This window comes from Chondrus crispus, genomic scaffold, assembly GCF_000350225.1.
Source record: "Chondrus crispus Stackhouse genomic scaffold, scaffold_153, whole genome shotgun sequence".
NCBI lineage: Eukaryota > Rhodophyta > Florideophyceae > Gigartinales > Gigartinaceae > Chondrus > Chondrus crispus.
Window position 1 is genome coordinate 32,186 of NW_005179021.1, and position 12,643 is coordinate 44,828.

Genomic DNA, 12,643 nt, shown 5'->3' on the forward strand with positions numbered 1-12,643 from the left:
ACAAGAAATGAAAATCAACACCCCAGCAGCGGTGGATCATGATTCAATGATTGTATTTTGGATTGGACTTGCCAAAAAGTGGGTCCAAAAAAGGCAAATTTGGATCCCCAGAGAACCGGATCCAATCCAAAATCCAACCTCGAAATCCGGATTGAATCCAGATCAGCCAACTCCCGCCAATTTAATATACACCGAAACACCTGAATCCACGTTGCAGTTCGCGAAACAATAAATTTTGCTCCTTGTTTGTGATGAAGACATGCCGTATTTTGTACAATATGATAGTCGAGGAGCGTGTCCAGGGGTTCGTAGGGGATGGAATAAGTGGCACGCGTGCATCAAACCAAGAAACGGACTTCAACAGTGAGTATGTTTCTATCGATGCAGGAATGCTTGGGCTATGAGCCGCCGGTTCAGGTAATTTTAAGTCATCGGATGAGCACTATAGGTTCAAAAACGCGCTGCTGAATCATGTTTGGAACAAACATGGGTGGAAGTGAAAAGTGGTGTTACCAGTTGGCAGAATAAAATAAGTGAAAGATCACAGGTGCCGCTTCTTGATGGCGGAAACCTTGACGAGACCTGTGCAATGCACACTGAGTACGCTTGTCAAAATAATTTTCATAAACATCGCCCCGCGCATGGGCATTACTGACCAAAGTAACGCTTCTACGTACAGTTCTTGCACGAAACCGGAATAAAATTTATGTACTGCTGGAGTAGAAAGCACACGGATTCGATATTGGCAAGTGAATGGGTTTTGGGGGAAAGGTCGAACACGGCGAGACAATTCATGAAGGTTCTGTACGTGAATTTTGAAGAAGCAACAGGCATCGCCTTACAAAAGGATGAGGTCGTCAAGATTGTCCTGCTCATATTCACTTTTCTGTGCACTGGTACGGACCAACCTTCTTCTTCAAGTTGTAAACACCCGTTAAGTCAAGAGGGCAACATGGGGAAATGTCGTCCACCGAGGAGGGCAACCGAGTTTTGCATCTTTAAAAGAAGGGCAGAGCTTGACAACCAAATACTCATCCCGCCCCATGCCTTCCTCTAACGCCCACCGGAACCCAACCCTGAACCCGAATCCTAGCCCCTTCTACCAACCCCGCTTCACGCTTCACCCCCTCCCACTCCACGACGCCACAACTTCGTCTCCACCACAGCCCACCTCCAAGCAACCCCATTACGCCCCGCCTCCATCCGTCTGGCGCTTCCACCCTTCCTACCCTACCCCAAGTCCCACATTCACCCTCAATTCCCCCCTCTGTGCAGGTACGTGCGCTGTTCTTTCGGGGCGCATGTACCGTGAGCGGGCAGTTTTTGTGTGATTATGTTTTTCGGAGTCGACCACTGCATGTGGTTGAAAGGACTGGTGGGGTTCTAGCACACAAAATCCATTTCCTGGGAGAGACGGAACTTCAAAATTTGGAACCAAAATTTTCTACCGACCGTATTGCGACACGTGTTCTAAAATTGGATTGGATTCGCAAACTGCTGGGCATGCTCTAACAGCAATCGCCGCCGCAGCCGCCGGGTAACAGGCGCGCACCCGGCAACGGGCCACGGGCCAAATTGAGCACACGTGGCTCTGCTGGCAGCGCCGTGGCGCCAAACCCACCATGCGGCCTGATTATGCGCTCGCCGGCCTGGTTCCCCCCTGTTCCCCGCTGTTACTGGCTGGGGCGCGGCGACGCGCCGGATGTGAAACAGGATGTGCAAATCTGGCCTGGGGCAATGGGCCGGATGTATACATCCGGCCCATTGCCGACCTATAGGTCGGCTGTAGGGTAAAAAAGGGCGATAAGAGCTCATGTGAGCTCTTATCGCCCTTTTTTACCTGTGAACAGGAGAGGCAAATAAATCGCATGCGACAATGCTAGGCAAGCGTACAAGTTGGTACCCCCCGAAGTTGTACACTTCATGAAAATAAACGAAAAATCAGCTTCCAAACATCTGCCGAAGCCGATTTTCACATGGCTAAACAGAGCACGGGTCCCCGAATCTTGTGCTGTCAACGGCGAATCGCCTCATTTACGGCAAACGCGGTCACCTCTCGTGAGAGCATCACCTCAAACAAGGCATTTCTGCAAAAACGGACACCAAACTTGAACACTACAGTAATTGGGCAATTCAAATTGGACATGCAAATTTTTATCGTCAGAAAAACATTTCAAGCGCAGGTGGATGCACGCCACCTCCATTGCTATCGAAATGGGTTAACCTGACGTCATTTTTCATTTGCTATCAAAGACGTTGGCTCATAGACACTGGAAAGTTTCAAGACCAAGTTGCTCCTCTACCTTCCTTGCTCTAGCTTCGGCCTTCTTCTGACAGACGATGCGCTTCGCTACTTGACGACGAACTGCCATGGGACGTGGGGCTAAATCACGGACGCCATACGCATTGACAGGCAGAGCCAGAGCCTGTTTCTCAGTTCTCAAACGTTCCTTCATTGTCTTTGCATATAACACGGTCTCACGTTCGACCTTCACCGCATCCTTTTTTTCCTTTACTGCCCTTCGCGCACTGTCTAGAATATTTTTCTCCTTGGCTTTCTGCAGCGCCGCCCCAGATGTTAAACATAAACCAACTGCAGTGTCCAATAAACCGCGACGTAATACCACCGGCTGCAATCCAATGCCATCTCTTTGTAATTGTCGTTTCTTATCGATCATTTTCGATATAGCCTTAACGCTAATTAGCTTAGTATGTTCCTCATAAGACATTGGGCGCGATACGTTCAATAAAGGTCGCCATTCTAAAGGATAGATACCCGATTTCCCAAATGCCTTCTCAATATTACTTCTTGTAAAGGCCATTGTGTAGGCTTTCGTTACCAGCTTCAAAAAATCAAATGCGTCATAGACGTTACTGTTATCGGCAGATGACAGTCTCTCAACCAGATTACGCAAGGGCATCTTGAAAGGTCCGAACACGCCAACATCTAAGGGCTGTGTCACTCCACTGGTGTGCGATGGCAATGCATAGGCAATAATACCAGCTCTGTCAAACATATCCAACACACGAAACGTCATATGACTGCGATATCCATCCATAATTAGGAGCATTTTTTGACCATTCCTTGTGAGCTCAAAGTTGTCTTTCACGAAAAATGTTGCCCATTCCATGAAGCTGCTGGAGTCAACTCCGGCGATATGTTTACGTGTGGTAATTAAACTGCCATTAGGAAGGCAATCGGTAACAGTTTCAACGCATTCTCCATCTCCGTAATTTGATACTCTAAAATTTAGAGACTTGCCTTTCACAACGAAAAGGGGTCGCCCCAAACACCCACTGGCGAATATAACAGGCATCATTGTAATACGCTCAATGTTTCGGAATTCTGGGGACCTCTGAACCGCAAAAGATGACCTTGTGACGAAATGTTTGCGCTTGTCAGACTTTAGACAGTCTTTGTTTGGGGAAATGCCCGTTTCATCCAAATTTGCGGTGTGAAATGAGTCTATACTGTTGTCCTGGATGATTTTCTTGATGGATAAAAAATGAGTTGTCAAGGTTTCGGCGTTGCAGGCTCTCCAACGAATCTCCTGTTCCTTAGTTGTACGGTGAAAGCTGATGTCATCTTGATGGCGACTCAAAAAGTTTCGCAAAAACGCCTTGCCGGGGCGATTGTTTATGAAAGGAAGCGTGTTTTGGCGGTGCTGAGGAAAAGAGTTTACTACCATTTGAACAGCATCTTTGATGTATTCGCGGTTTAGCGGGAAACCCCGGCCTGAATAACGCTGAATTAGATCAACAATGATCTTTTCTTCGGAGTTGGTGAGGTATGAACGGGATCGTGGTGGATCGTCTTTGTGTTGCAACTGATATTGGAAAGTGGAAAGAGGCAGACGCGCAATTAATGCAGCACGACGGCGAGATACATAGTGCTTTTCAGTAGCTACGATGGCCTTTTGAAAGCATTTCTCAGCTTTGGAAAGTCTCTTAGCTCTTGCCATGAAGACTGGCGAATGTCGATGATTGTCAGTCTCTGGATTTGTGTCAAGTCTAGATTGCATGCTGGGGACTCAATTTGCATTTGTATCCAACGCGGCAATGGGCACTGGGGTTATCGACGGTGGCAAATTCGAATATGTGCTTTAGAGTGGGCTGCTTGCATTTCCCGTCATGTTACAAAGGCTTTCTCAGGCGTCATGGAGAGTAATGCAGTATTTATTGATCAAGTTTCGTTTTTCTGGATAAATTTTTCATATTTTGATTTTGTTCAAGTGGTGGTGGTACTGTTCAAGAATGGGTGGGCCCTTCTTGTACTTCAACCGCAACCACCTCTCTCCCACTTCCCAACCCCCAACCAGCAATCTCCAACCCGCCATGTCGGCACCTCCTCCATCCTCCTCCCCGCAAGCGCTCCTCGATACCCTTCTCGACAGCCCCTTATCGCTGCTAGCCCTCCTTGCCTCATCCAGTGACGGCAGCCCACGACATCTTCCACGCTGCTACCTCGCTCCCACGCATCGCGCGCCGCTTCCCCGCCGGCGTCCACGCACTGGACCTCGGAGCCTCGGCCTCTGCCGACTCCTTCTGCGACCAACTCCTTTCCCTGCTCCACTACCACGGCCTCCGCAGCACGCTCGCGCGCGCCTATCCATTCCTCGTCCAGCCCAGCACGCGTGTGGAGGGCTTCGCCGCGGCTGCGCGGGGCCTCGCGTCACGCGCGATGCTGTTCTACCTCGGAGACGTGTCGGGCTGCACGGAGGTCGCCGCGCTCGCGCGGGGCTTCGCAGCGACGGTGACCAAGGCCGCCGACGCGCGATTGCGCATCGTCGTCGGCGCAGCCGACCCAGTTGACAAGGGCCTCGTGCCGCCCGAAGCGTGCATCTTCGCGGAGCGCTCTGCGGAGGAAGTCGAGAGGCTGCTCCGCAACTACGCGGGCGTGGAGCGTGCGGAGGGGGACGCGCGCTGGGCGTCGTGGAGGAGCGGTGTGGCCGCAGCTCCGGGCTAGCGAAGATGGCCCGGCGCAGCGCATGGTGGCTGTCACAGACAGCTGAGACCAGCCCGGTCACGACGTGGGGGCGAAACCTGCGCGAGCTGCAACAGGCAGATGCTAGGGTCGGGGGTGATCGTGGATGTGTACGGACCGGTGTGCGAGGAGTTGGGATTTAGGGGATGGTGAGGTGTGGCGACGGAGGCGAGCGCGCGGATCGGGGAAACGTTGGACCGGATGGGGCTGCTGGAGGAGCGCGACGGGTCGCTTCCGGCTGGGCGCGCAAGTCCCGTCCGCGGAGGCCTCGGCCGCGCAGCGGCGCGGGAGGGCTTCCTGCACCTGCAGGCGGCGCACGCGCGTGTGGTGGACGGGTACCACGCGCGCCTTGGGGCGCAACGAGACGCTGGCGTGGTGGGCGGCGGCGGAGTGCGCGAACGGGGGCTACCGGGGGCCGGGCGGACGCGCGAGTTGTTCGCGGTGGTGTGCAACTACCGGTGGCTGGAGACGCCGGCGGGAGGAGAAGGGCGTGCTGGACGTGTGAGGGGAAAGTTGGGAACAATGTCAAGCTGGAAATAAAACATTTTTGTCGGGAAAATTAAACAGCACTCAGGCTCACAGTTTGTCTTATTTCAAAAATAGGTACGATTTCCCCTTATTTAAAAAGGGCCATTCTGTGCTACAGTACCTCCCCTCCACCATCCTGCTTCCACGTGTCACCGCACTATTGCCCCAGATTCCCTCCGCGCCACACTGCCCCGCATTCCCCACCGCGTCCTGCCACTGCAGCCCTTCATCACTTGCTCTACAACGTGCGCGCAATTCGGAGGCATGAGGCCGCCTGCGTATGCACCGCCAATGGTTGACGAGAACGGGCGGGGGCTTCCCCGTGCTGCGATAGCACTGGCCGCTGCCAATGATCTCATGAAGACGCCTGCAACGCTTCGAAATTCATCAGTTGGGAACAGTGCCGGTGAACAACGACCTCTGCCGAGGGAGCTGGTGGGCATGAGGCGAAATCAAAGCAAAATTCTGCGCGTCGACGCAGTGATTGAGGCTGCAGTGCGCTTGGTAAATCTCATCCGCTGTGACACTCCTGCTCGTTCTGCTCTGGCCGAACATCAAATAGACTTCATGTCTGAACCCGCGGGAGGACGGATTTGGCTGCCTCCAACAAAAAACACATTCGGATTTATGTCTAGAGCCATGCTAAACACGAGCTCAAACCTTGAGCGCGGGGGTGGACCAGGCTGTCGTATAGGGCCATCCCAGTCAATCGTCAACAATTTCTTTGATGTTGGCGCTCCCAGAGGTACGTGTGGAACGCTCACTCGCGCTTACGTTATTCTAGTTTGACTGCAGTTCTGACCTCTTATTTGTGTTTGCAAGTGATTAATCCGCAGATCGGCTGGTTACTGACAAGCGCCCAATCATTCCGCCGAAAAATGCGCCACACGCAGGGGGGAAAGCACCAGCTGCAAGTGCCCAAACATCCCCTCCAGCGACAGGCGGTGCAGGAACATCACGGAAGAGGTTATATCAGTCGACACTCGGCAACGCAACCGTACACTGCAGAGAAGGGGTTTTTGTGGCAGCTCCAACCGGCATTCCGTGCACAGCTGACGTTGTACTCACGTTTTTTACAAGACGTCCTTCGCAGCACAGCCATTGATAGAATACAGTAGTTCCGAAAAAACGGTATGCGAAAATGGGCAACTGCCCATTCAAAGTACAAATCTCTAACTGAAGCCTTTTGCGAACACGTCTTTGCGTACGGCGATGAACGTGATGACATCGAGCGTGGACTAAATGACTACGAGCGTTCCGTGATGTCCTTAAAAGAAAAGGGCAGGCGGAAGGCTTCTGTCACAAAGTCACGGGCGTACCTCAACAGTCGGCAAGCTCCGCGAGGTAAGGGAAAGAGTATAGTCAAGTTTAGGAACAGATGCAATACATCAGCACTAATCCCTGTCTTATAAAGATTAAAGGCGGCTTCTATGCAGTGAAAGTCCTGCCATGATTAATTAATGACAGAAACATGCGGAGCGGAATGGGTACGGAGAAAGTCGGTCAGGTGAGGTTGAAGTGGTGGTGGGGTCCGTGGTCGGTCGGGTGAGGGACCAAAAGGCGACTGGTCGTCGGCGAGGTAAGGTGAAGGGGGGGACAGAGGAGAAGGGACGAACGTCGAGAGCAGTGGTGGGGATGGTGATCGAAGGCGGCGGCGGAATGTGGTCACTGACTCCGCCGCGTGACGCAGATTTCATTACAAAGAGGTGAGTGCGGACTGGGAGGGAGAGGGTGGGGGTGCTGCAAAAATTGTGGCATACTGGATGTACAGCGGTAGTGGAACTTGCCGCCAGCAATGCCTTGCGTATGCTGGCACGGACGGGTGGATGGTTGACGTAAGACTTTGCTGCTGGCTTTATTGCAGAGGGTGGAGCAGGGGAAGGGTGTGTCACCAGGTTTCAATGCTCTTCAAATGGACGCCGCCTGCCAGCTGGGATTGCGTTTTCGATGAGAAAGGGTTTGTACAATAGACCCCTTCCATCACGTATTGCCTGAGGTGCACGTGGATTGGAAGGCGACGAAAGAGTGTTGCAAAACGATGGCGGTATAATGAAGACGAAGAGCAAGGAATAGTTTTCATCTGCGACGTAGTAGAACAAGGATAAACTGGCTCTTATTAACTAAATCTTAACTCCTAAATTCCACAAGCTCAACGAAGCATAAGAATTGTGAGGTTAGCGTAAAGCTAGTGCCATGTCGTACACAGCTTCATTCTGATTTCCTCCCTGTACCGGTACCGTACAGTCCAATCCGACACGTTTCCAATTTAGGAAAAACCTTCCGGGTACCTTCTCGCACCTATGTGACCTACCCTTGGGTACCTTATCTCCATCATCCTCACCTCGACGTCAACAGAGCAATGTCTTCCTCCGTCACCTATGACCGACGCTCCTTCTTCATCCACGGCGAACCTTTTCTAATCCTCTGCGACTCCGTTCACACATCCGCCTGCACCCTTCTCGTTGGGACGCCCTCTTCGACACCTTCCACCGTGCCGGCCTGAACACCCTCGAAACATGTACGCATTCCACCCCCGTCTTCCCTTCCTCGTTTCGCAGATCACCTGACGCACGCACTAACCCTGCCCCCTTTCGTTGTCTAGATGTGTTCTGGGGGGAGCACGACGGCGCCCCTCCCGTCACGGCCGCCCCTTCGCCCACAACTCATGCCCGCCCGCCCTTGCATGACTTCTCCGGCCGTCGTGATCTCTTCGCCTTCCTCCCGCAGCCTCAAAGTCATCTTGCGCATCGGTCCGTACGTCTGCGCGGAAGTGTCCTACGGCGGCTTCCCCTCGCCCTTACGTTTTGTCCCCGACATCGAGTTTCGCACATACAACACGGTCTTCATGGACGAGGTGGCAACCTGGGTCCGCTACGTCGCCACCCGACTCAAGGAGGAAAAGTGGATGCTACCGCAGGGGGGACCGGTCATGCTCGTGCAGCTGGAGAACGAATACTAGATGGTATCAGATGCATACGGAGATGTTGGGGGGAAGTATTTGCAGTGGTGTGCCGATCTGCAGAAGGAGCTCGAATTTGGTATGCCAGGTATGATGCACCCGTGAATGAGTTTTATCAGGAGACGAGTAAGATGAGGCATCTTGCAAGGCTACATCGAGTGTTGAAAGACAAGTTTGAGCGGGCGTTTATGGCGACGAGGGAACAGGATGCCGAGTACGTGGGAGGGACAGTGTATCGGTGGGGGGATGCTGTGTTTGTGTGCAACAATTCGGATGAACAGCTGACTGATGTGTGTATTGAGGGTGTAGAATGGAAATACACTGGGGCGGTAGCGGCCAAGTCTATGAGCATCATCGACGGACTTAGCGGGGAGCTCTCATACGATTCGTCTACTATACACCGGGATGACGTCGTGACGCAGGAGTTGGTTGCGGCACTGTAGTATAACCCCCCCTGGGGCTTTATTTTAGATTAGATCAACTCAGAATCGGATCGGTTACTGTAGAGCTCGATGCTCTACAGTACCACCACGTGTAACCCCGAGTACAGGGGCGCACGTGTACACGTGTACGCGCTGGACCGAAGAGCGCGCACACACACGTGTACTGTCAGCCCCGATGGCTGACAGTATTACAGTGTCGACCAACCGCTACAGTACGTCGCTACAGTACATCGGTACTGTACTATTATGATAGGTTATTATGTACATTAAATATGGAGCGGACCGGCGGCGGTGGAGGAGGACAAGCACGGACTTGTCACCCACCGACCGTCAAGGTCCGACTTCCCGCTTATTCTAAGGTAGCGTTCGCTAACTACCTTAGAGCGGCACCGAGCGCGGGTTGAGGACGCACGCGGTACGCCCACGAGCCGGCTCCGCCTCCGCCCGTCGGTACTGGATCGTTACCCAGTACCGCCCCGGGGCGTCGAGGCGTCGAACCGCTCGCGCGTACCGGCGTCCTCCCCGTTCCCGCTCTACCACGCTACCCGGGCCCGCTGCCCGGTGCCGTTAGCTGGTGTCCCGCTTCACCCCCGTCTTCCCGTTCGGACGGGGTCTACGTCGAGCTGTGCATACACCCCTCTCCGTTGGGGGTGTTTATGCTACAGTGGTCTCCCGACCTAGAAGACCCTGGAGTCCGATCTCCGAGAAGACCTCCGCTTCCCTCCGCGAACCGATCGCGTCGAGATGAGCCAAGAGTTTGAGCCCTCGATCCGCTCCGAAGCGGCGGATCTGAGTCCGGCCGCTGTGCAGTCCCCATCCGCCCCGTCGGGCGACGGCGACGCCGGTCCTCGTGACCGCGAACCGTCGCTCGGATCCTCCGAGGAAAGAGCGGCGGCGATGTTCGAACGCATAGCCGAATACATCGAGGAAGTCCGTACTTCCCTTCGGATCGATGTATCGGACCATGTATACACTCGATGTATGGCCGAACTCCGCTCCCTGCGTGAAGGGAGGTTCGATAGAGTGACGCAGTCCTTAGAGAATCTCCGAGCACTGATCGACGAGTTACACTCGCGGATAGTGCTCGTCGAAGACTCCCGTTTCGCCTCGCCCGGGCCGTCCGGGCAAGGTCGTCCTGAGAGGCCGACCTCGGTGAGACGACCCGAGGACCGAACCTCTCCGTCCGCAGAGCAATTGGGTGCGTTCGCGCACCTCTCCGCTGAGCTCGACGCCACTCGTCGGCGTGCTCTTGACATGGAACGTACCATGGCCGAAAGGCTACCCGGTGCCCCCTCGAGAGGGCCCGGTGGTACCGTACCTCCGAGCGCCGCCGCCCCCGAAGGTTGGCGTCCGACTGGTGCCGCTACCAGTCGGACTGCAGAAGGAAGCCGTCCTCCGATAGACGCGAACTTCGCGTCTGAGACCCAAGCCTTGCCGCCTATCGTCGGAAGTAGGCGGCAAGTGGACCGCGTATCGTACGCGGACGAACAGGACCGTGGAGGAGCCGCCCGCGGATCCGGAGAACTGATGTTCTCCGTCGATCCCCGCTGGGGCGGCTACCCGCCGGCGAGTTACGCCGAGCATCCAAGTCCGTTAGACGTCCGTACGCTACCGGTTACCTCCTTCGGCACGCTGGGTCCCGCTGAACCCGGGCTCGAGCCGGTACATACGATGATCCAAGAGTTCAGCGCCGTTGCTGACTATCGTATGTACAGCTTGGATAACACCTCGAGGCTCGTTACCTCGGGTGACGCGGGACGGATCGCGAAGTACGTCCAACGCTGTCATGGGATCCGTCCCACGATGCGCAGCTTCGACGGTACCGACCCGATCCAGCTGCTGCCGTTCTTGAAGGATATCCGAATCACCTTCAACTCGCAACACCTGACCGAAGGTGTTGCGGTACGAGTCCTCGCGCACTTCCTCGAGCGCGACGCGGAACGCCTGTATACGAGTTATACGATGCGTGGCCTCCGCGCCTGCCAGCTCCACGACGACGTGAGCTGGCCGGGGCTCGTGAATCAATTCTTAAAACGCTACCTCACGGACGACGTGTTAGGTGAAGCGTACAACGCTGTCGCTACGGCGCGACAGCAATCGCATGAGACGGAAAGCACGTTTCCTGACCGACTCGAGACTGCCGCGTTCCGATGCACGGCAGTCTTCTCCGAACAGTCCCTCGCGCACTACTTCGTGCGGGGACTTGCACCGGCAACCCGTGCCGCAGTATCCGAAACTGTGCAAAGGCTGCCAGGCAGTCAGTAGACCGATCTTCCGACCCTCCGCCGTATCGCCACGGCGGAAGGTACAACGTACCGCGCCCGGCGCGGTTTACCTCTGCCGGATTCGAAACCGGCAGGAAGGGGTGGCAGGACTACGAAGTCCGCCGCGACAAGTTCGCCCGCCTCGACCCTCCATATCGGGGAGGATGAGTGGCAGGCCGACCCTGTCCTCATTACGCAAGGAGCAGGGCCCGTGGGGGCACGAACCCCCTCACCGATGTCGACCGGAACGACGTCGAGTTACGCGACCGCATTCGCGGCCACTCCGAGAGTGGCAAGGGGCCCGGACCCCGGCGTCGCCGAGCTCGATATCTCGAGTCGAGATAAGGGAAGCGCCTCGCCTCGCGTGCCCCTCCTCACCGATGAGGAGGCGCGGCACGCGGCGACCTTCGCCTCAACGGACGGCAGCGCGTACGTGTGCTGGCTATGCCGTACGTACGGGCATGCCATGTACGCGTGCCCGTTCCTGTCGCCGGAACAATGAATGTTCACGGCGTACAGGAACTACTGCTACCAGATGGAGACGCGCCCCGGTGCGCGCAATCTCCTTCGGCAAGCGGTGGGCGAGGGCCGTCCCCCGCGTCAAGGTTTCCCGAACCGAACGGGTGGGGGTGCACGCTTCGCCCCCCGTGGAGGCGGGTACCGTCGTAACGAAGTCGATCGTCGGGATCGACCCGCCTATTGCCATGCGGACACAAGGTACCCGCGCCAAGGAGAGAGAGGGGACCGAGACCGTTCTCGGTTACCCCAGCAGGTACAAAATGCGATAATGTACCTGCAAGACTGGGTAGAGGATCCGTACCCTCTACCCACGGAGGGTCACGAAGGAGAGCCGACTCGCTTCGTCCCCCATATCCTGCCACGACCGGACGCCGCAGGTCAAGGCCCGGAAGTACCCGAGTACTTCGCCAAGGCCGCCGAGCCGCAGTGGGGGAATCGTCCCGACCCACGCGACCGGCTACCGGAAGAAGACCTGGCCGTCGATAGCCAGGAGGTTAGCTCCGATAGCACGGGTAGTTCGAAAAAAGGGTAAAGACAGTTCCGTACACGCGGTCGCGTGAGCCGTCTTTTCCCCACGAACTACACCCGACCCCGCGTGCTGGCCAAGGACACGGGGGGTATTGTCCGATAATACATCCCCCGCTACCGGAGGCGAGCACGGGAACCCCTGTAATGCCGATACAGGAGGGAGCACACGTCGAGGCCTCCGAAGGCCCGACGTTAGGGGAACAAGACACCGGGACAGCCGACGTCCCGGTGAGGCGTAACGATGGCGCCAGGGGCAACGACGACCGAAAAGGTTCGGTCGACCCCCTGACTCCCGCGAGCCCAAGGTCGCCGGAGAAAGGTCCCTGTCGTACGGACTCGAGTAATCCGAGGGGAGTCACTGATCCGCGGACGCCCCAAGGAAGGGGGAGAAGGAAACGCAAGCGGGGCCAGCAACGAA